At 39.1% G+C, this 14,936-nt stretch overlaps 1 long non-coding RNA gene across 1 annotated transcript; it reads right to left on the reverse strand.

Moving 5' to 3' along the window:
- Window positions 1-1,090: 1,090 nt before the first annotated feature.
- LOC148126039 (uncharacterized) lies at window positions 1,091-9,435 on the reverse strand. Its single transcript, XR_015742549.1, has 3 exons — window positions 9,265-9,435; window positions 7,390-7,537; window positions 1,091-1,116 (listed from the first exon to the last, which is right to left on the reverse strand). It is a non-coding gene; the product is annotated as an uncharacterized LOC148126039 (long non-coding RNA).
- Between the last annotated feature and the right edge of the window lie 5,501 nt (window positions 9,436-14,936).

Below are 14,936 nucleotides of genomic sequence, written 5' to 3' on the forward strand. Positions count from 1 at the left end.
ACATAGTTGAATACATGGAGTTGCCAAAGCACGTTCGTCAACCAGGAAGCCTGTTAATAGATTACAAATCAGATGTTAAACTTGAACAACAATGGAGAAGTAGCTAAACAAGCACCTACTGTATGTTTCTAATTTTAAAACCAGTTCAAGAGGAAACATTTTGCTGGGGATAGAGTCAGGGATGCAGCCAAATGATATAACAAAGAAAAACATCTATCAACCTGGGTTGGAAGAATCCTAGTTGTAAATGGATGGCTGAAGAATTTAAAATAAAAATCAAGGACCAGCTGCCATGGAAAGTTTAATGTACTCTAATTCAGGGGTTGCCAACCTTTTGGACCTCAGGGACCACCAAACTCATTATTTTAAATCCTGCAGATCAGAGTCCCTGGGAAAATCCCCCAAAAAGTTTGCAGGAAAATTCCCCACCCCGTTTTCCTACCGATTAATCATTCTTTATTTGGGATCACAGGATACCATTTCCAGCTCCATTCTCGGGGGGGGCAGGGGGGAGACTTTTGGCTTCATGCAAGGAAAGCAGCAGAAGCAGCAGCAGTCTTTCTCTCCCCCAAACTCCACCAGAAATAAGTCTTTATGAGACTTGTCACACCGGTGCAGCCTCAAGCAGGATGCCTTGCAGGGTCCCAAAGACTCATTTCTGACAGAGTTTGGGGGAAGCCCACTGGTTGGTGACCACTGCTCTAAAAAGGCCAGTAATTAAGTTTGCTTGTGGTTGCTCGAAGTTTACGGCAGCTAATCTGAAGCAAAGGGAATAAAAAGCATGTGAGGTGAAAGCAGTATCTGTATTCCCCAGAGAAGGAAAGGAAAGAATGGGCTACATGGCTAAAATGAATGAAGTGTCAATGATATTTTACCTTTCACTAAGAATATGATAATATTGGATCCAGTGCATCCTTCAGAAGAAAGTATATGCAAAGTAATACCTGAATCCCAGAGCTTCTTATGCTGGGTTCACACAGTTCATGGAACAACAATAGTAACAACATTTTTTCTTTTCTTCACAATCATAATCTGTCCGGCACTTATCATCTTCAGGTTGAATGCAGTTGCAATAATTGATTGGACACGTGCCCGGTTTCTGTTGGATTGGAAATTCTGGTAATGGAAGAGTACAATATAGAGGAAAAGAAGTGGAATCAATCAATATGTATTTCTCTCTCTCTCTCTCTCTCTCTCATCTGTATGTCTGTTTGTCTCTCTATCTATCTATCTATCTATCTATCTATCTATCTATCTATCTATCTATCTATCTCTTTTACCCTTATGGGTAACAGGCCTGGGAGTTTGAGGGTTTTGCCCTTCCATTGATCCCTTTGGCTTCTACTATCCACACCCTCTCCAGTTTTTCCTTCAAGCCCTGATACTTCTACAGTTTTTTATACTCCTTCCTGATGTTGCTATTACTTGGTGGTAAGAGCTCTTGGGGCTGTGATTCTTGGGGCTGGGCGAGAGAGTCTCCAACATCGGAGTTTGCTCTCCAATGGGTGTAGAGCTAAGAACAGCTAAGATCCAGCAGAAAACTTTCAAACTCCCAGGACCCTCGAGTAGAGGACCAGAGATTGAGGAAGACACAACCCACCAGAGGAGTGAGAAGGGATTTTTTTGTATGTATGCATGTATACTTGTGTGTAAGTGTGTATATAGCTATAATTATACACCTTGCACATTAAAATATAATGTACTGGTAGTGCTAGTTTAACCACTGCCTTGTTTAGTGACCGTGCACAATTAGCACCATAAGGAAAAACTAACTTTATGAGCAATCCATGCATTTACAAACCTCACAGGCCTATAAAGCAAAGAAAAGCTGACAAAAGTTTAAAAGCATATTTTACTTGGTGCTTGCTTTGCTTATCAGCCGAACTGATGGTCCCAATTTTAGTTACTCAACAAGGACTACTTGTATTCAGTATATATTAAATTAACAGCCAAAAAACCCATAGTTTTAACAGCAAAAGAGATCATTGAAAAAAAGAGCTGAACATATTTTCTGGGGACTAGCAAAGAGAAGATTAATTTGCCTCTGTGATGGTCCCACACATTCAGAGCTACTCAGAAAGAGTTTCTATCCACTGGGAGACTTACACCTCCCAGAAGGGAAATTCTTTACAATTCCTTCTTCCTAATTGAATCCAGAACTTCTCCTTTTAGTATTAATGGATAAACAATTGGAAAAAAGCCAGGGAAAGCTATTTCAATATATGATTACTGTTACAAGTTTGTTATATGCAGAGAGAAAGATTCAATGCTACCCACTTTGGAGGAATGATCAGTGAAGTTGACAAGAGCTGCAGGAAATTTCCTGGCAAAAATTGTTCAACACCTTCTCGATAGAATTCCTAATTTCATCTTTGTTTCAAAGGCCAATACAATCCACTGACTTTTTCAGGCTTCCCAGTGCAAATTTCTTTGTTCTTCAGCCATCATCATTATTTTCTTTTCAAATATTTTTCAATGTAGAGAAAAGTAAAGTTCTACACTTAGGCCAGAAAATCCAAAAGTACATATATAGATTGGGTGAAACCAGTCTTAATAGCAGTAACTATGAGAGGGATCTTGAAGTCTTAGTGGACAACCAGCTAAATATGAGCCAGCAGTGCGCAGCAGCAGCCAAAAAAGCCAATGCAATCCTAAACTGCATTAACAGAGGGATACAATCATGATCAAGGGAGGTATTAATAACACTCTATAAAGCCCTAGTAAGACCAAACTTAGAATACTGCATCCAGTTCAGAGACAAGTAACCAAGATGATTAGGGGACTGGAGACTAAAACGTATGAAGAACAGATACAGGAACTGGGCATGGCTAGTCTAGTGAAGAGAAGGACCAGGGGAGACATGACAGCAGTGTTCCAATATTTGAGGGGCTGTCACAGAGAGGAAAGGGTCAAGCTATTTTCTAAAGCACCTGAAGGCCAGACAAGGAATCATGGATGGAAACTGACCAAGGAGAGATTCAACCTAGAAATAAGGAGAAATTTTCTGACAGTGAGAACAATCAACCAATGGAACAGTTTGTCCTCGGAAGTTGTGGGAGCATCATCACTTGAGACCTTCAAGAAGAGATTGGACTGCGACTTGTAAGAAATGGTGTAGGGTCTCCTGCTTAGGTGGGGGTGGATTGGACTAAATGACTTACAAGGTCCCTTCCAATTCTGTTAATCTGAATCTGAGCCTGGAGGCAGGGCCCTTGGCGTATGTGTTGCCCCATGCTCAGGAACATAGCCAGGTGTTTAGACCTTTACGAAGAACCTGTATGGTTCATCAGCTTCTATGAACAAAGCCACCTAGCCTTCAGCAATATAGGCTGTTCCTCATTCCCTCCTTGCTTTCCACACTGTCTGATGCAAGACCTACAAACCTTAACAAAATGAATTGTACTTTTCTCCACTTGTCAAGTTGTTCAAGTGATCGATCACAACTTTATATTTCTTTATCATTCTTATCTCTTTTCAGCTGTTATAAAATTAATACAGATTGATTTTAACCTGGAAATGTGCATCTTCAATTTATTGAGAGAAAATGAAGATTATTTTAAAAGGTTGCCATCTACAGATGCACCTATTATCTGTAACATGGAGCACACTGAGTTTAAAGTCTCTGACAGAATCGTGAATTGGCCTGACATTTCCTAAAACAAATTCTACTGGATAAATTGATGTATGGAAAAATTCTCAAGGTTCACTGGTTGAATAATATAAAGACTATAGTAAATTGTATGAAGAACATCTCCAACAAAATTTAAATATTTGCATATTCTATTCCTGAAACTGCATTACAGATTAAAATATGTTAACATATTTTCCCTGATAACAATAATGGTAGTAAAAGCTATATAAATTAATATTCAATCAGCTACATCAAATAGACAGTTTAAAAGTAAAGATGCAGGAATAAAACTTGGTCAAGCTTCTTGCGCTTTCCTCCATCATCTCAGCTCACCAAACAGCTATTTTTATGTCTCACCTATTGGGAGGTCGCTCCCGGTTGTGGAGGGGAATCCTAGCCAAAGAGCTAGAAAGACCACAAGGAGAAAGATGGTGAGCAGCTTCATGCTGTCTTTCAGATTCAGCAAATGACTTAGAATGATCAAAAACTACTTCTGGGCAGAGCAGTATATGAGCAGAAATGTGGTTAGTGCTACAATTGCACAGAACTGCTCTCAGGGTTTTGCCAAACAGGTTTGTATGCTTCCGTTTTTGTCTTCTCCCCACATATGAAGCAATTCTTTTCATTTTTGTTGAACAGAAGCTTTGGCTACAACAGGAGGGAACATTAATAACTGCAATATTATGGGATAATATAGATCATCATAACACTTCCATGATTGTAAATCTTAGGTTCCCTGATGTCCAACAAAAGGGAATGTATTTTGTCTACATGTCCTCTGTCTGGCAACCAAAGTCTTAAAAACAAACAATATATTTTTAAAATTTTTGAATATTTTTGATAAGGATAGTCATTCAAACTTTTATACATTGTGGTCTTGTAAAATGTCTGTTTCTTTCCTTCCCTCAACAGGCTCAACCCCCAAGATTTATATAATTTATTTCCTGATTCTAGCAACTATCTTTAATCTGGATCTTTCAGTCTATGATCTCTATTCTGTAGATCACTGTAGAGTTGTATTTGCAGGAATATTTCAATCTCGGATGGCAAACCTCAGATAAAGAATGTTTCCAAGCAAATACAACTCAGGAAAACAAAGTCACTAAGCTATGGATAAAGGAGGATTAGAGAGGGGAAGTAGACATATGTTAGACTTTAACTAGAGGTAATTAATTGTATGGATTACTGTACTAAACAGTAACGAAAGTTAAGCAGTAACGAAAGTTAACCAATGATGGAGGATAACTAAAAATGTATATAAATGCAAGACTATACTTCAATAAAGATCATCATAATTCAGTTGTTCATGATCAAACAACTCTACTGCCTCGTCATTACAACAATCACCTCATATATTTCTAATAAATGTATTGAATATTGAACCCAGCATTGTGTTGTATAACTGTGTTGAAAATACCTGCTGCAAATAACTGTAGATAATATAGTAAATAATATAAAAGCCTGTTCTCTGTTTTCGCCCCCACTGCCAACATTGCAAATGATACTTTCCACAATTGCATTGTGCATTGTGCTGATTTGTTGAAAGTCAGTTTTGAGTCAGTTGCATTGCAGATATTCAATTAATTTACTATATATACAGACAAGGCAGAAACTTTAAAAAAATATTCTGAATGTACGGATATTACACAATCAGGCATTATTGTATCACAATAGAATCATATGACTTAGTGCAGGGGTGTCAAACTCACAGCCCATGGGCTGAATGTGTCACGTGATGACCCCGTCCCCACCCGGTTTAGCAAGGGGAAAAAAGTCTTGATATGTCACGTGACGCCGCTGTGATGAGGCAAGTTTGACACCCCTGACTTAATGTATTGTTACTATTGAGAGATTAGTCAGGTTGCTTCCAGCACTGAATAAGTATTTTTTTTCTGTAAGTCAGCCATTTATTTTCTGAGCAACTTAGCAGAAGTTTATATTTGGTTTCTGAATTCATTGAAGTCTGTCTTCCAGGGTAACATTGCCTCCAGGAGCTATTATTTCCACTTCTTATGAAATATCCTGGTCATTCTGTTTTATTTTACCTTAAAATGTTATTATCAGATCAATCTGACTCCACCTCTCTGTTCACATCCAAGAACTGCTCAATAATTTGCTCTTGTAGGATTGGTTCTAAACCCTTTTAGATATTTAGACATTTTAGCATGTATATGCTACAATTTTTCTCATTTTTCTGTTTTAAGTAACTATGATTTCAGTATTTTGTCTGTGCTGGTCTGTGGCAGTTGAAAGGAAAGGAGTGATAATAATAGAGGTGATGAACCTCCTGCAACTCTTAGCTGAACTTCTTAAATGTTGATTGAATGCCAACAAAGGTTAGAGTTTGTGAAAAAACTGTGTGAAAGAGAAAAGAGAGAAAGAGAAAAATAAATAAATTCTTGTATTTCCCGCAAGAGATTAAGCTGGTTCATGAAGAAGACATTAAATATTTGGCAAAGGGATTAAACCCTTTTGTTGAACTTCATAGTATTTTCTGGATACGTTTATACACAAGGAAGGGGTCAAGCTATGGATGTCACCAGTGCATTTGCAGCACATTGGTATAATTAGGAGAGTGCTGAATTTTTGAGTCCAGCTTTTCTACCTTTCCAGGTAAAATGCAGGGAGGGTTCCCATTAAAGGGAAAACCCAACTCATAGAGCAAAATGATGTCACCAATGACTTCTCAATGCATTGAAATAGTTAGGAGAACTACCAAACTAGTTTTCAGAGGAAACCATTCACTGGACATGTTGTCAAAGAAGAAGCCAAATGATATAATAAATAAAAACTTCTGTCAATCTTGGTTGGAGGAACTTGAGTTTTAAATGAATGGCTGAAGAATTGAAAATAAGAGTCAAGGACCAGCCTGTATGGGAATTGAATAATGTATCACATTTTTTTTTATTTCTTAAATTTATAACCCACCCATCTTATTATCAAGTGACACTGGGCAGCTTCCAATATGATAAAAACTACACAGTAAAACAATGTGTACTGTGTTAAAATTTAAAATTAACAAACATTACTTAAGATAGGAATTTCAGTACAATAGGCAGGGGTGAGGTCATTTTTTAAAATCCATTCACCACCTCCAGTATGGAACATGCCCATCAGGGCCCAAGGGCAATTGGAAGAGGCAGATTTTGAGAGCCTTTTCATAAACCTAACAGAATGCATACAACCCTTACCTCGAGGGATACAATGTTCCAGAGGGAAGAACCATAGCAGAGAAAGCTTTCCTCCTAGACCTTGCCAGCCAGAATTCCTAGAGCAATGGGGTCCACAGCATGCCCGACCTGCCAGAGTCAGTGGAGTGGACCAATGTTCCTCAGGTAGCCTAACCCCATGCCATAAAGGGTTTGACAGTGCTAACTAAGAGCTTGAATTGGACCAGGAAGCAAACCTGCAACCTATGCAGCTCATGAAACACCTGTGTGATCTGGGTCACTCTGGGGACTCCGGAACTGCCACTCAACTGCATTTTGTACTAGCATTAGCTGTCAAATACTCTTCAAGTGTAGCCCCATATAGATTGCACTGCCGTAGTCCAAACATGAGATGAGCAGGTCCTGAGTGACTGAGTGCAGGGAATCCCAACCCAAGAAAGGACACTACTGGCACACAACCCAAAATTGCACAAAGGACTCCCTAGTCACAACTGCCACCTGCTCTTTAGAACATGATAATGTGAAACCCAGTGTGTTCTTGAGAAGAATGGGGACATAAAGTCCTACCTGAATCTGAAAACTTCATACCTTGGAGTCACACAAGTCCTTTTGCAACAAATAAGACAGCACTTCAACTTTCGTGGACAATCATTATCATTGTGGCAACTCCTAGGATAATTAATGCAATGGCAGGCAGCATATGGGCACATTCCTGGCTTTTCCAAAATTATTTGTCCTGGCAATAGAAGAAGATAGTGCATGGAAAAAACAAACAGTTTTGGGATCAATGTACCTATACTTGTTCTGTACCTTACACAAAATGTAATATACAGATAGCATCATGGATCAACTGCCTTGTTTAGTGTCTGTTTGCAAAGGAAAGCTGAGGTAAGTTCATAAGCATTGCTTCACTTATTGAGTTGACTGTCCAATTGTCCAAAACTATGGTTTTCAACAGCAAAATTATTCCTAAAACTTGTTGAAAAGAAGAGGTGCACTCATTCTGCAGATTTCTAAAGAAGTGACTTGCTTAGCTTCTGTGTTTGTGCCATGATTTCAGACCTACCTTAGAAAGGATTTCTATCCATTGCTGCCTTTGGGAGAGTGAAAACAGCCTCCCCAGGGTTCTGGAGACTTTCCAGAAGCTGGACACGGATCCATTTCGCGACTTCTGGTGTTTCCAGTAGGGCTATTTTTCACCTTCCTAAGGGTCCAGAGGCTTCCCTTGGGCTTCTGGGAGTGCGAAAACGGCATCCTTCGGGCTCTGGAGGCCCTCTGGAATCCAGAAACGGGCCCATTTCTAGACTTCCGGTACTTCCAGAAGGCCCATCTTTCCAGAGCCTCCACCCAGACCCTTCACTTACCTGAATCAAATGGGTTGTGTGGAGATTTCTGGGAGCAGGGTGGGCTGGGCCAGATGGTCGGTTCAAATACCAGTTCAGAGAACCATATGCAAATTTAAGATCCAGTTCACTTGAACCAGTCTGAACCATAGAATCCCACCCCTGATTGCTAGACTTACAGCTCTGAGAAAGGAAACGTTGAAAAAATTCTCCTTCCTGAGTTCTGTTGTGGTGCTATTTCTGTTTGAAATAGGGAGGATTCACAATTGGCACTGAGGATAAGGCAAATTTTGGACACATTTGCTCTACACATACTTTGTAGAATTCCTAATTTTAAGTTCCTTTGAATGGCCAATGTAATCCGTTGACTTTTTTAGTTTCCAAATGCATTTGCCACTTACATGGCAAATGTCAAGGAAATTCAGAGTAGTTAGATAGCATGATCTATTGCTATCCTTGGTTAAATGTGGCTTGCTGGTTCAACAGCTGTTATGAACACAGCCACCTAGTCTTAAAATGTGTTGAATATTAGTAGCTCAGATGGGTAGTTAGGCTGTTGGTTTGAACTCTGATCTTGGCAATTTGGCTGCAAACCTTTGGTCAGCCACTTAGTCTTCACTCTTTGGGAATTTTGTCTGTTCTTCATTCTCTCCTCTCCTGCATATAACCTTTCTGATGCAATACCAATACATTTTAACAGATGAAGCCTAGGACTAATATGGAAGAAGTTGAGTTTGAAATCCCCAACATAACCCTGAATTGGCCTGGCTTGGCTTAACACAAATCTTTATTTGACAAATAAATAATGATACGGGAAATATTTCAAGATCCATTGATTGAATAACATAAGGACTACAGTAAATTCTATGAAGAACATATCCAACAAAATTTAAACATTTGCATATTATATTTCTGGAACTGCATTATGGATTAAAATATGTTATCAGATTTTTTTTATGACAATGATAATGGAAAAAATACAACACTACAGAAATTAATATTCAATTGTCCACCGATAATAGATGACTTATAAGTAAAGATTCAGGCATAACACTCAATGAGGCTTTCTGCTCTTTATCCCATCATCTCTGTTCACCAAGCAGCTACTTTTATGTCTCACCTGTTGGAAGGTTGCTCTCGGCTGCAAAGGGGAAGCCCATCCAAAGAGCTAGGAGACCCACCAGGAGAAAGGTGGTGAGCAGATTCATATTGTCCTCTAGATTCAGAAAATGATTAAGAATGATCAAGAACTACAGTATACTGTAACTCAGCAAAGCCAAAAAATGAACTGAAATGTGCATCTAACCGCAATCAATAGTTCTGCAAATACCTTTATATGCTTTCTCACTACCATGACCTAAAACTTAAGCAATTGCTTTCCTCTCATTTTCACAGAATATATATTACGTTGAAAGACAAGCTAGGGCTAGAACTGACTGATAGATTAGTTATTGCAATATTCTGGTGTAGACTAGAATCGTCCTTCCATGTCCCGAGATCTAGAGCTCTGACAAAAGGAGGAGATATCCTTCATTTTTTCTCATGCTCTGTCTACATTTTTCAGCTTTTTGGATTTTTTAATGAAGGTGTTTTTTTCCCCCAAAGATGGTCATTCAATATTTTGTGCATTGTGACCTAGTAATTTCTCTGCTTCTTTCTTTCCATCATCTGACCATAGACTGGACTGTCAAAACATAAGATATTTAATTTATTTCTTGATTCATCAATTCAACCGCTTCAATTCTATCATCGCTGACTCATCATAGATTTTCTAGTGTGAAATTTGAAAATATTTATCACGGTCAGTTCTATATTATAGTTAGCAATCTATCTCTGAATAATTATTACTTCCAATACTGGAAAGCTGGTGAAATCCAGATAAAGATTCTCACAGGAAAGAATGCTCACAATGAAACGCCTGCTCATATATTACAGAGCAAATTGAAAATTTTATCAAAATCTTTCTGGCATAAGAACTTAATGGCTTAATGCAGGGATTTCTTTGAGGGCCAGAACAGCATTGTACTGGTCCTCCGTGGGCCTGCTGGGGGGGTGATAGTTGGGACAGACGCCTCCTGCAGCACTCTGCCGGCCAAAATGAGGCACAGCCCCTGAGCTCCACTTTCAGCCTGGACAGCTTCCTGTAGCACTTTGCCGCCCCTTGTGCCCCTCTTTGGCCAGCAGAGTGCTTCAGGAGGCTGTCCAGGCTGAAAATGGAGTGATGGATGGCTGGACGTAGACCCCCACACGCTGTTCTGGTTGGCAATGTGCTGCAGGAGGCTGTCCAGGCCCCCTCCATGCTCCATTTTGGGTGCCAGAGGCACAGTGAGCAGGTCCTTTGCTATTTCCAGGCTGGCTCTGTGGACCAGATTTAAGCACCCCATGGACCGGATCCAGCCAGTGGGCCTTGAGTTTGACATCCCTGGTTTAATAGGTGCCATTTACCTCACATGACCCAACCACTGGATTGGACAAAAAAGAAAAAGCAGCTCAGTTTGGCCATGAAGGTCCACTTTGCTGTCACAAGTTTGATGCGTTGCCCTTCCTATTTCAGTGCAGTCAGCACTCCCACTGGTAAAGTGTGATATATAAGTGATGGGGACTAGAGCACTGAGGGATGCCCATTGTTTCATTTACTATAGGACATGCTGTTAATCTAACAAATAATAAAAGAGAAGAGTGGGGAGCCCAGGAGTTGCAAAGAATGGCTCAAGTGTGCAGAAAAGTTGTGGTTCTTGTTTGAGGGAAGAGAAGAAAAGTCTAGGGGAGTTTCCCTGGAAAAAAAGGGAATAGAAGACAGAGGGAGAAAGTTTCTAGAAAGACCTAGAAGGAATTTTGAACCCAGCATTGTGTTGTGTTGAAAACACCTGCTGCAAATAACTATGGATAATATATTAGATCGAGGTCCCAAACCCCTGGGCTGTGGCCCGCTAGTGGCCCATGGCCTATTTGGAATTGGCCACTTGAGTGGTTGGCCAGCCTGCCATTCACACAAGGGTTGCATGCGCTGCACAGCCCCTTGCTCTCTGCCCCCAGCCAGGCTGCCTAGTCACAAAGGTTGGGGACTACTGTAGTAAACAGCATGAAAGTATTCAGTATTATGTTCTTCTGTATCCATTGCCACCATTGCAAAACAACATACCTCCAGTTAAAAACAACAACCCTTTGGCATTGTGACACTTTCCAGAAAATATTTTCATTCCCAGGGAACAATGCTAAAATCAATTTTGAAGGTGTCAATTAGCAAAAAGGCAAAATGTTTATTGTATATGCAGATCAGGCCCAGACGTGGAAAAATATTTCAGAATATATGGATATTAACAATCAACAATTGTTGTATCCCGGTAAATGTAGATGGCTTCGAGTATTTGCTGTTATTGAGATATTAATCAGGTGTGTTATGTCCCTGGAACTTAAAGAAGTTCCCACCCAGGTCCGTCCACGCTGCGGGGGCGGTTGCCCTCTCCCATTGGTTGGTTCTTCCCGGCAGCCAGCTATAAAAGCAGGCTGCGGGGTCCAACCAGTTGCTGATCGCTGCGAGCCAGTTCCAGGCTTGGCTAGCACGTTCAGTCCTTTATTATTGTTAGGGATATACCCTAGCAAGATCTGCAGGGCAGTCAGGCAGGCAGGCAAAATATGTGAGATAAGTGTTGTGTAGCTTACACTCAGTAAAAGCAGATACAAGTGCTAATTAAAGTAGTTTTATTCCAGCAAGAGTTAAAGCATAGTCAAAACAGTCCATATATCATACACTTAGTTCAGTCCGTCCAGGGAGTATTCATTTGCAAATTCCAATGTCCAAAATGAGAGGTCGGTACACTTACAAAATAACAGTCCGGTAATTTATCTCTTCGCAGTAGAGAGAGATATGCACAAACTCAGAAACTCCTCTCTTCCTTTCTGCAACTCCAGTAATTGCCAGCAAAGCATCAGGGAATCGTCAGCTTCTCATCAGCGTCTCTTGCTCCCTCTTATGGTGTTTTCACACCACACCCAAAATTACATGCTTTGCATTTAAAGTAACACACACTTTAAACTAAGAATGATAGCTTATATATATATTATCTTACCCAAACTAGTTAGGTGACCAATGTTATACCTAACATTCTCCCCTTTTGGGTAATATAATAATATATATAGCTATTTACAATCTTAACCCATAGTCATCACAACTCTCTTTGTGTTTCACTGCACCTTGGGCTTTTGTAAACTGATCAGCAATATTTTGCTCAGTCATACAATACTCCAATCTTATTAAACCATCTTTTACAGATTGTCTTACATTCAGATATCTAAGATCTGTATGCTTAGATCTCGTTTTTACAGCAATATTTGTAGCCATCTGTATGGCTGCTTGATTGTCCTCATACACAACAATGGAATCATTAACAGTTAATCCCATATCCAACAACAACTGTTTATACAGAATTAAATCAGTACATAATAAAGATAGACATGAAAATTCTGCTTCCATTGTGGACATACTTATGTGTTGCTGTCTAATTGACCTCCAACCAATTAATGCTTTTCCTAATAGTATAGCCATTCCAGAAGTTGATTTTCTAGTGTTTATATCTGTTGCAAAACTTGCATCAGCATATGCACTTAAAATCAAATCATCTTTTGGCTCCAAATACAATGCATAGTGCATTGTCCTTTTAAGATATCTTAAGATACGTTTTGCTGCTTGCCAATGTCGTTCATTGGGTTCAGCGTTGAAACGAGCCAATTGATTAATACTATAGGCAATATCTGGCCTTGACCAATTACTAATGTACGATAGACTACCAATTAACGACTGATAGATAGTCTTATCGAATTTTGAACTCTGAGCATCAGTCTGGCAAAATTCCTGTCTCATTGGAGTTTTTGCTGGTTTACAAAGTTCCATCTTATATGTTTTTAGTAATTGATAAATCTTATCCTCTTGAGATATCTTATAGCCACTATTGGTTTTATTTATTGTCAATCCGAGATACTGTTTTATCTCTCCTAATTGCTTTAATTTTATCCTCTTTCCTAATAATGATATTATTTCAGTAGCTTCATTATTAGTTTTTGTAATTAATGCAATATCATCTGTAAACAACAATAATAATGACACTATTCCATTTTTCTCTCTTTTAAATAAACATGGATCAGCTAAACCTGCTTTAAACCCTATATTGTTTAACTCCTTAACAATATATTGGTTCCATTCGTAACCAGATTGTTTTAATTCATAGAGACTCTTTTTAAGCTTCCAACAGTCATTATTATTTTTATCATCCTTAATCCCTACAGGTTTCTTTAGGTATATAGTGTGCTGCAATGGAGCATGCAGATAGGCAGTTTCTACATCTAAATGATTTATGATATAGTTTTTCTTAGCTGCCCACACTAAAGCTGCTCTCAAGGTTGTTGCTTTTAAACTTGGTGCAAACACTTCATCATAATCACATGCAGTTTGATTAAATCCTTGAGCTACCAACCTAGCCTTATGGGTAACAGTGCCATTTGTACCCGTTTTTAATTTAAATATCCATTTACAGCCAATGGACTTTTCACCTGGAGGTAATCTAGCATTCTCATACACTCCCATCTGTTTTAATGAATTCAGTTCCTTTTGCATTGCTGTATGCCAGTTCTCCTGATCCTTTGCAGGATACAATTTCAATTCTTCCACAGTGGTTGGAATTTTACTAATCTGGCACACCACACTTGCCTGATACCTATCAGGTGGTCTACTCTCTCGTGTTGACCGTCTAGGTAGAACAGGACTCACAGGTGGACTCTTATCTATAACCTGTTCCTGGTCATCTATTTCCTCTTCACTTATTTCTTCTTTAACTGGTTCTATTTTCACTTCCTTTACTTTCTCTTTAATTGGATTTTTACTAGTATGGTGGCTCGGGCCCTTGTAGGTTTCTATTATTACACTTTTATTCGAATCTTGTTCCAATTTGGACCATCCCACATGTTCCAGGAATTGAGCACTAGCACTACAATAAATTTTAGTTGTGCCCTCTTCCCAGAATCTGTAAGATCTATGGTTTGATTCGTAACCTACAAAATATAATCTTTTAGCCCTACGCTGTCCCTTATGTCTCAGTTGTGTGGGAATATGCACCCATGCTGGTGCTCCAAATGTGTGCATATAGCTTAGGTCAGGTTTTCTACCATGCCACCGTGTGAATGGTAATTCACCTGTTGTTGAGTTAACAACATTATTCAATATATGATTACCACACATTGTTGCTTCTCCCCACAAATTCTCAGGTAATCCTGAATCTGACAACATAGTACGAGTCATTGCCTGCAGTGTTTGGCCTCGCCTTTCTATAAAGGAATTATGTTGTGGCCTATATGGTGCAGACTTTTTATGTTCTACACCTGCCATCTTCAGTCTATTTTGGAATTTATTATTTATAAATTCCGTACCACTATCAGTTACAAGAGTTACTAGTTTCCTTTTAGTTTTTCTCTCTGCAAACTTCAACCAATTAAAGAAATTTTGATATGTTTCCGTTTTACTCTTCATTAAATAACAGAAACCATATCTAGAGTAATGATCCATTATACTTAATATATAACGAGCACCTCCCACACTTGGTTTTTTAGGACCTATAATATCAGCAAATACGACCTCTAGAGGTTCCTTAATCGTAAATCCATTAACTCTATTTGCTGGTATTACCTTGCTTTTTTCTTGACTGCAAGCATTGCAGTGCAAATACTTACTGCAAGGCTTCAGTTTTATACCTTTAGACAGTTCAACAGTTTGCTTGAGCATTTTAAAATTTATATGCCCTA

This window comes from Pseudonaja textilis, chromosome 3 (genome assembly GCF_049901715.1).
Source record: "Pseudonaja textilis isolate UNSWEBS1 chromosome 3, rPseTex1.2, whole genome shotgun sequence".
Classification (NCBI taxonomy): Eukaryota; Metazoa; Chordata; class Lepidosauria; order Squamata; family Elapidae; genus Pseudonaja; species Pseudonaja textilis.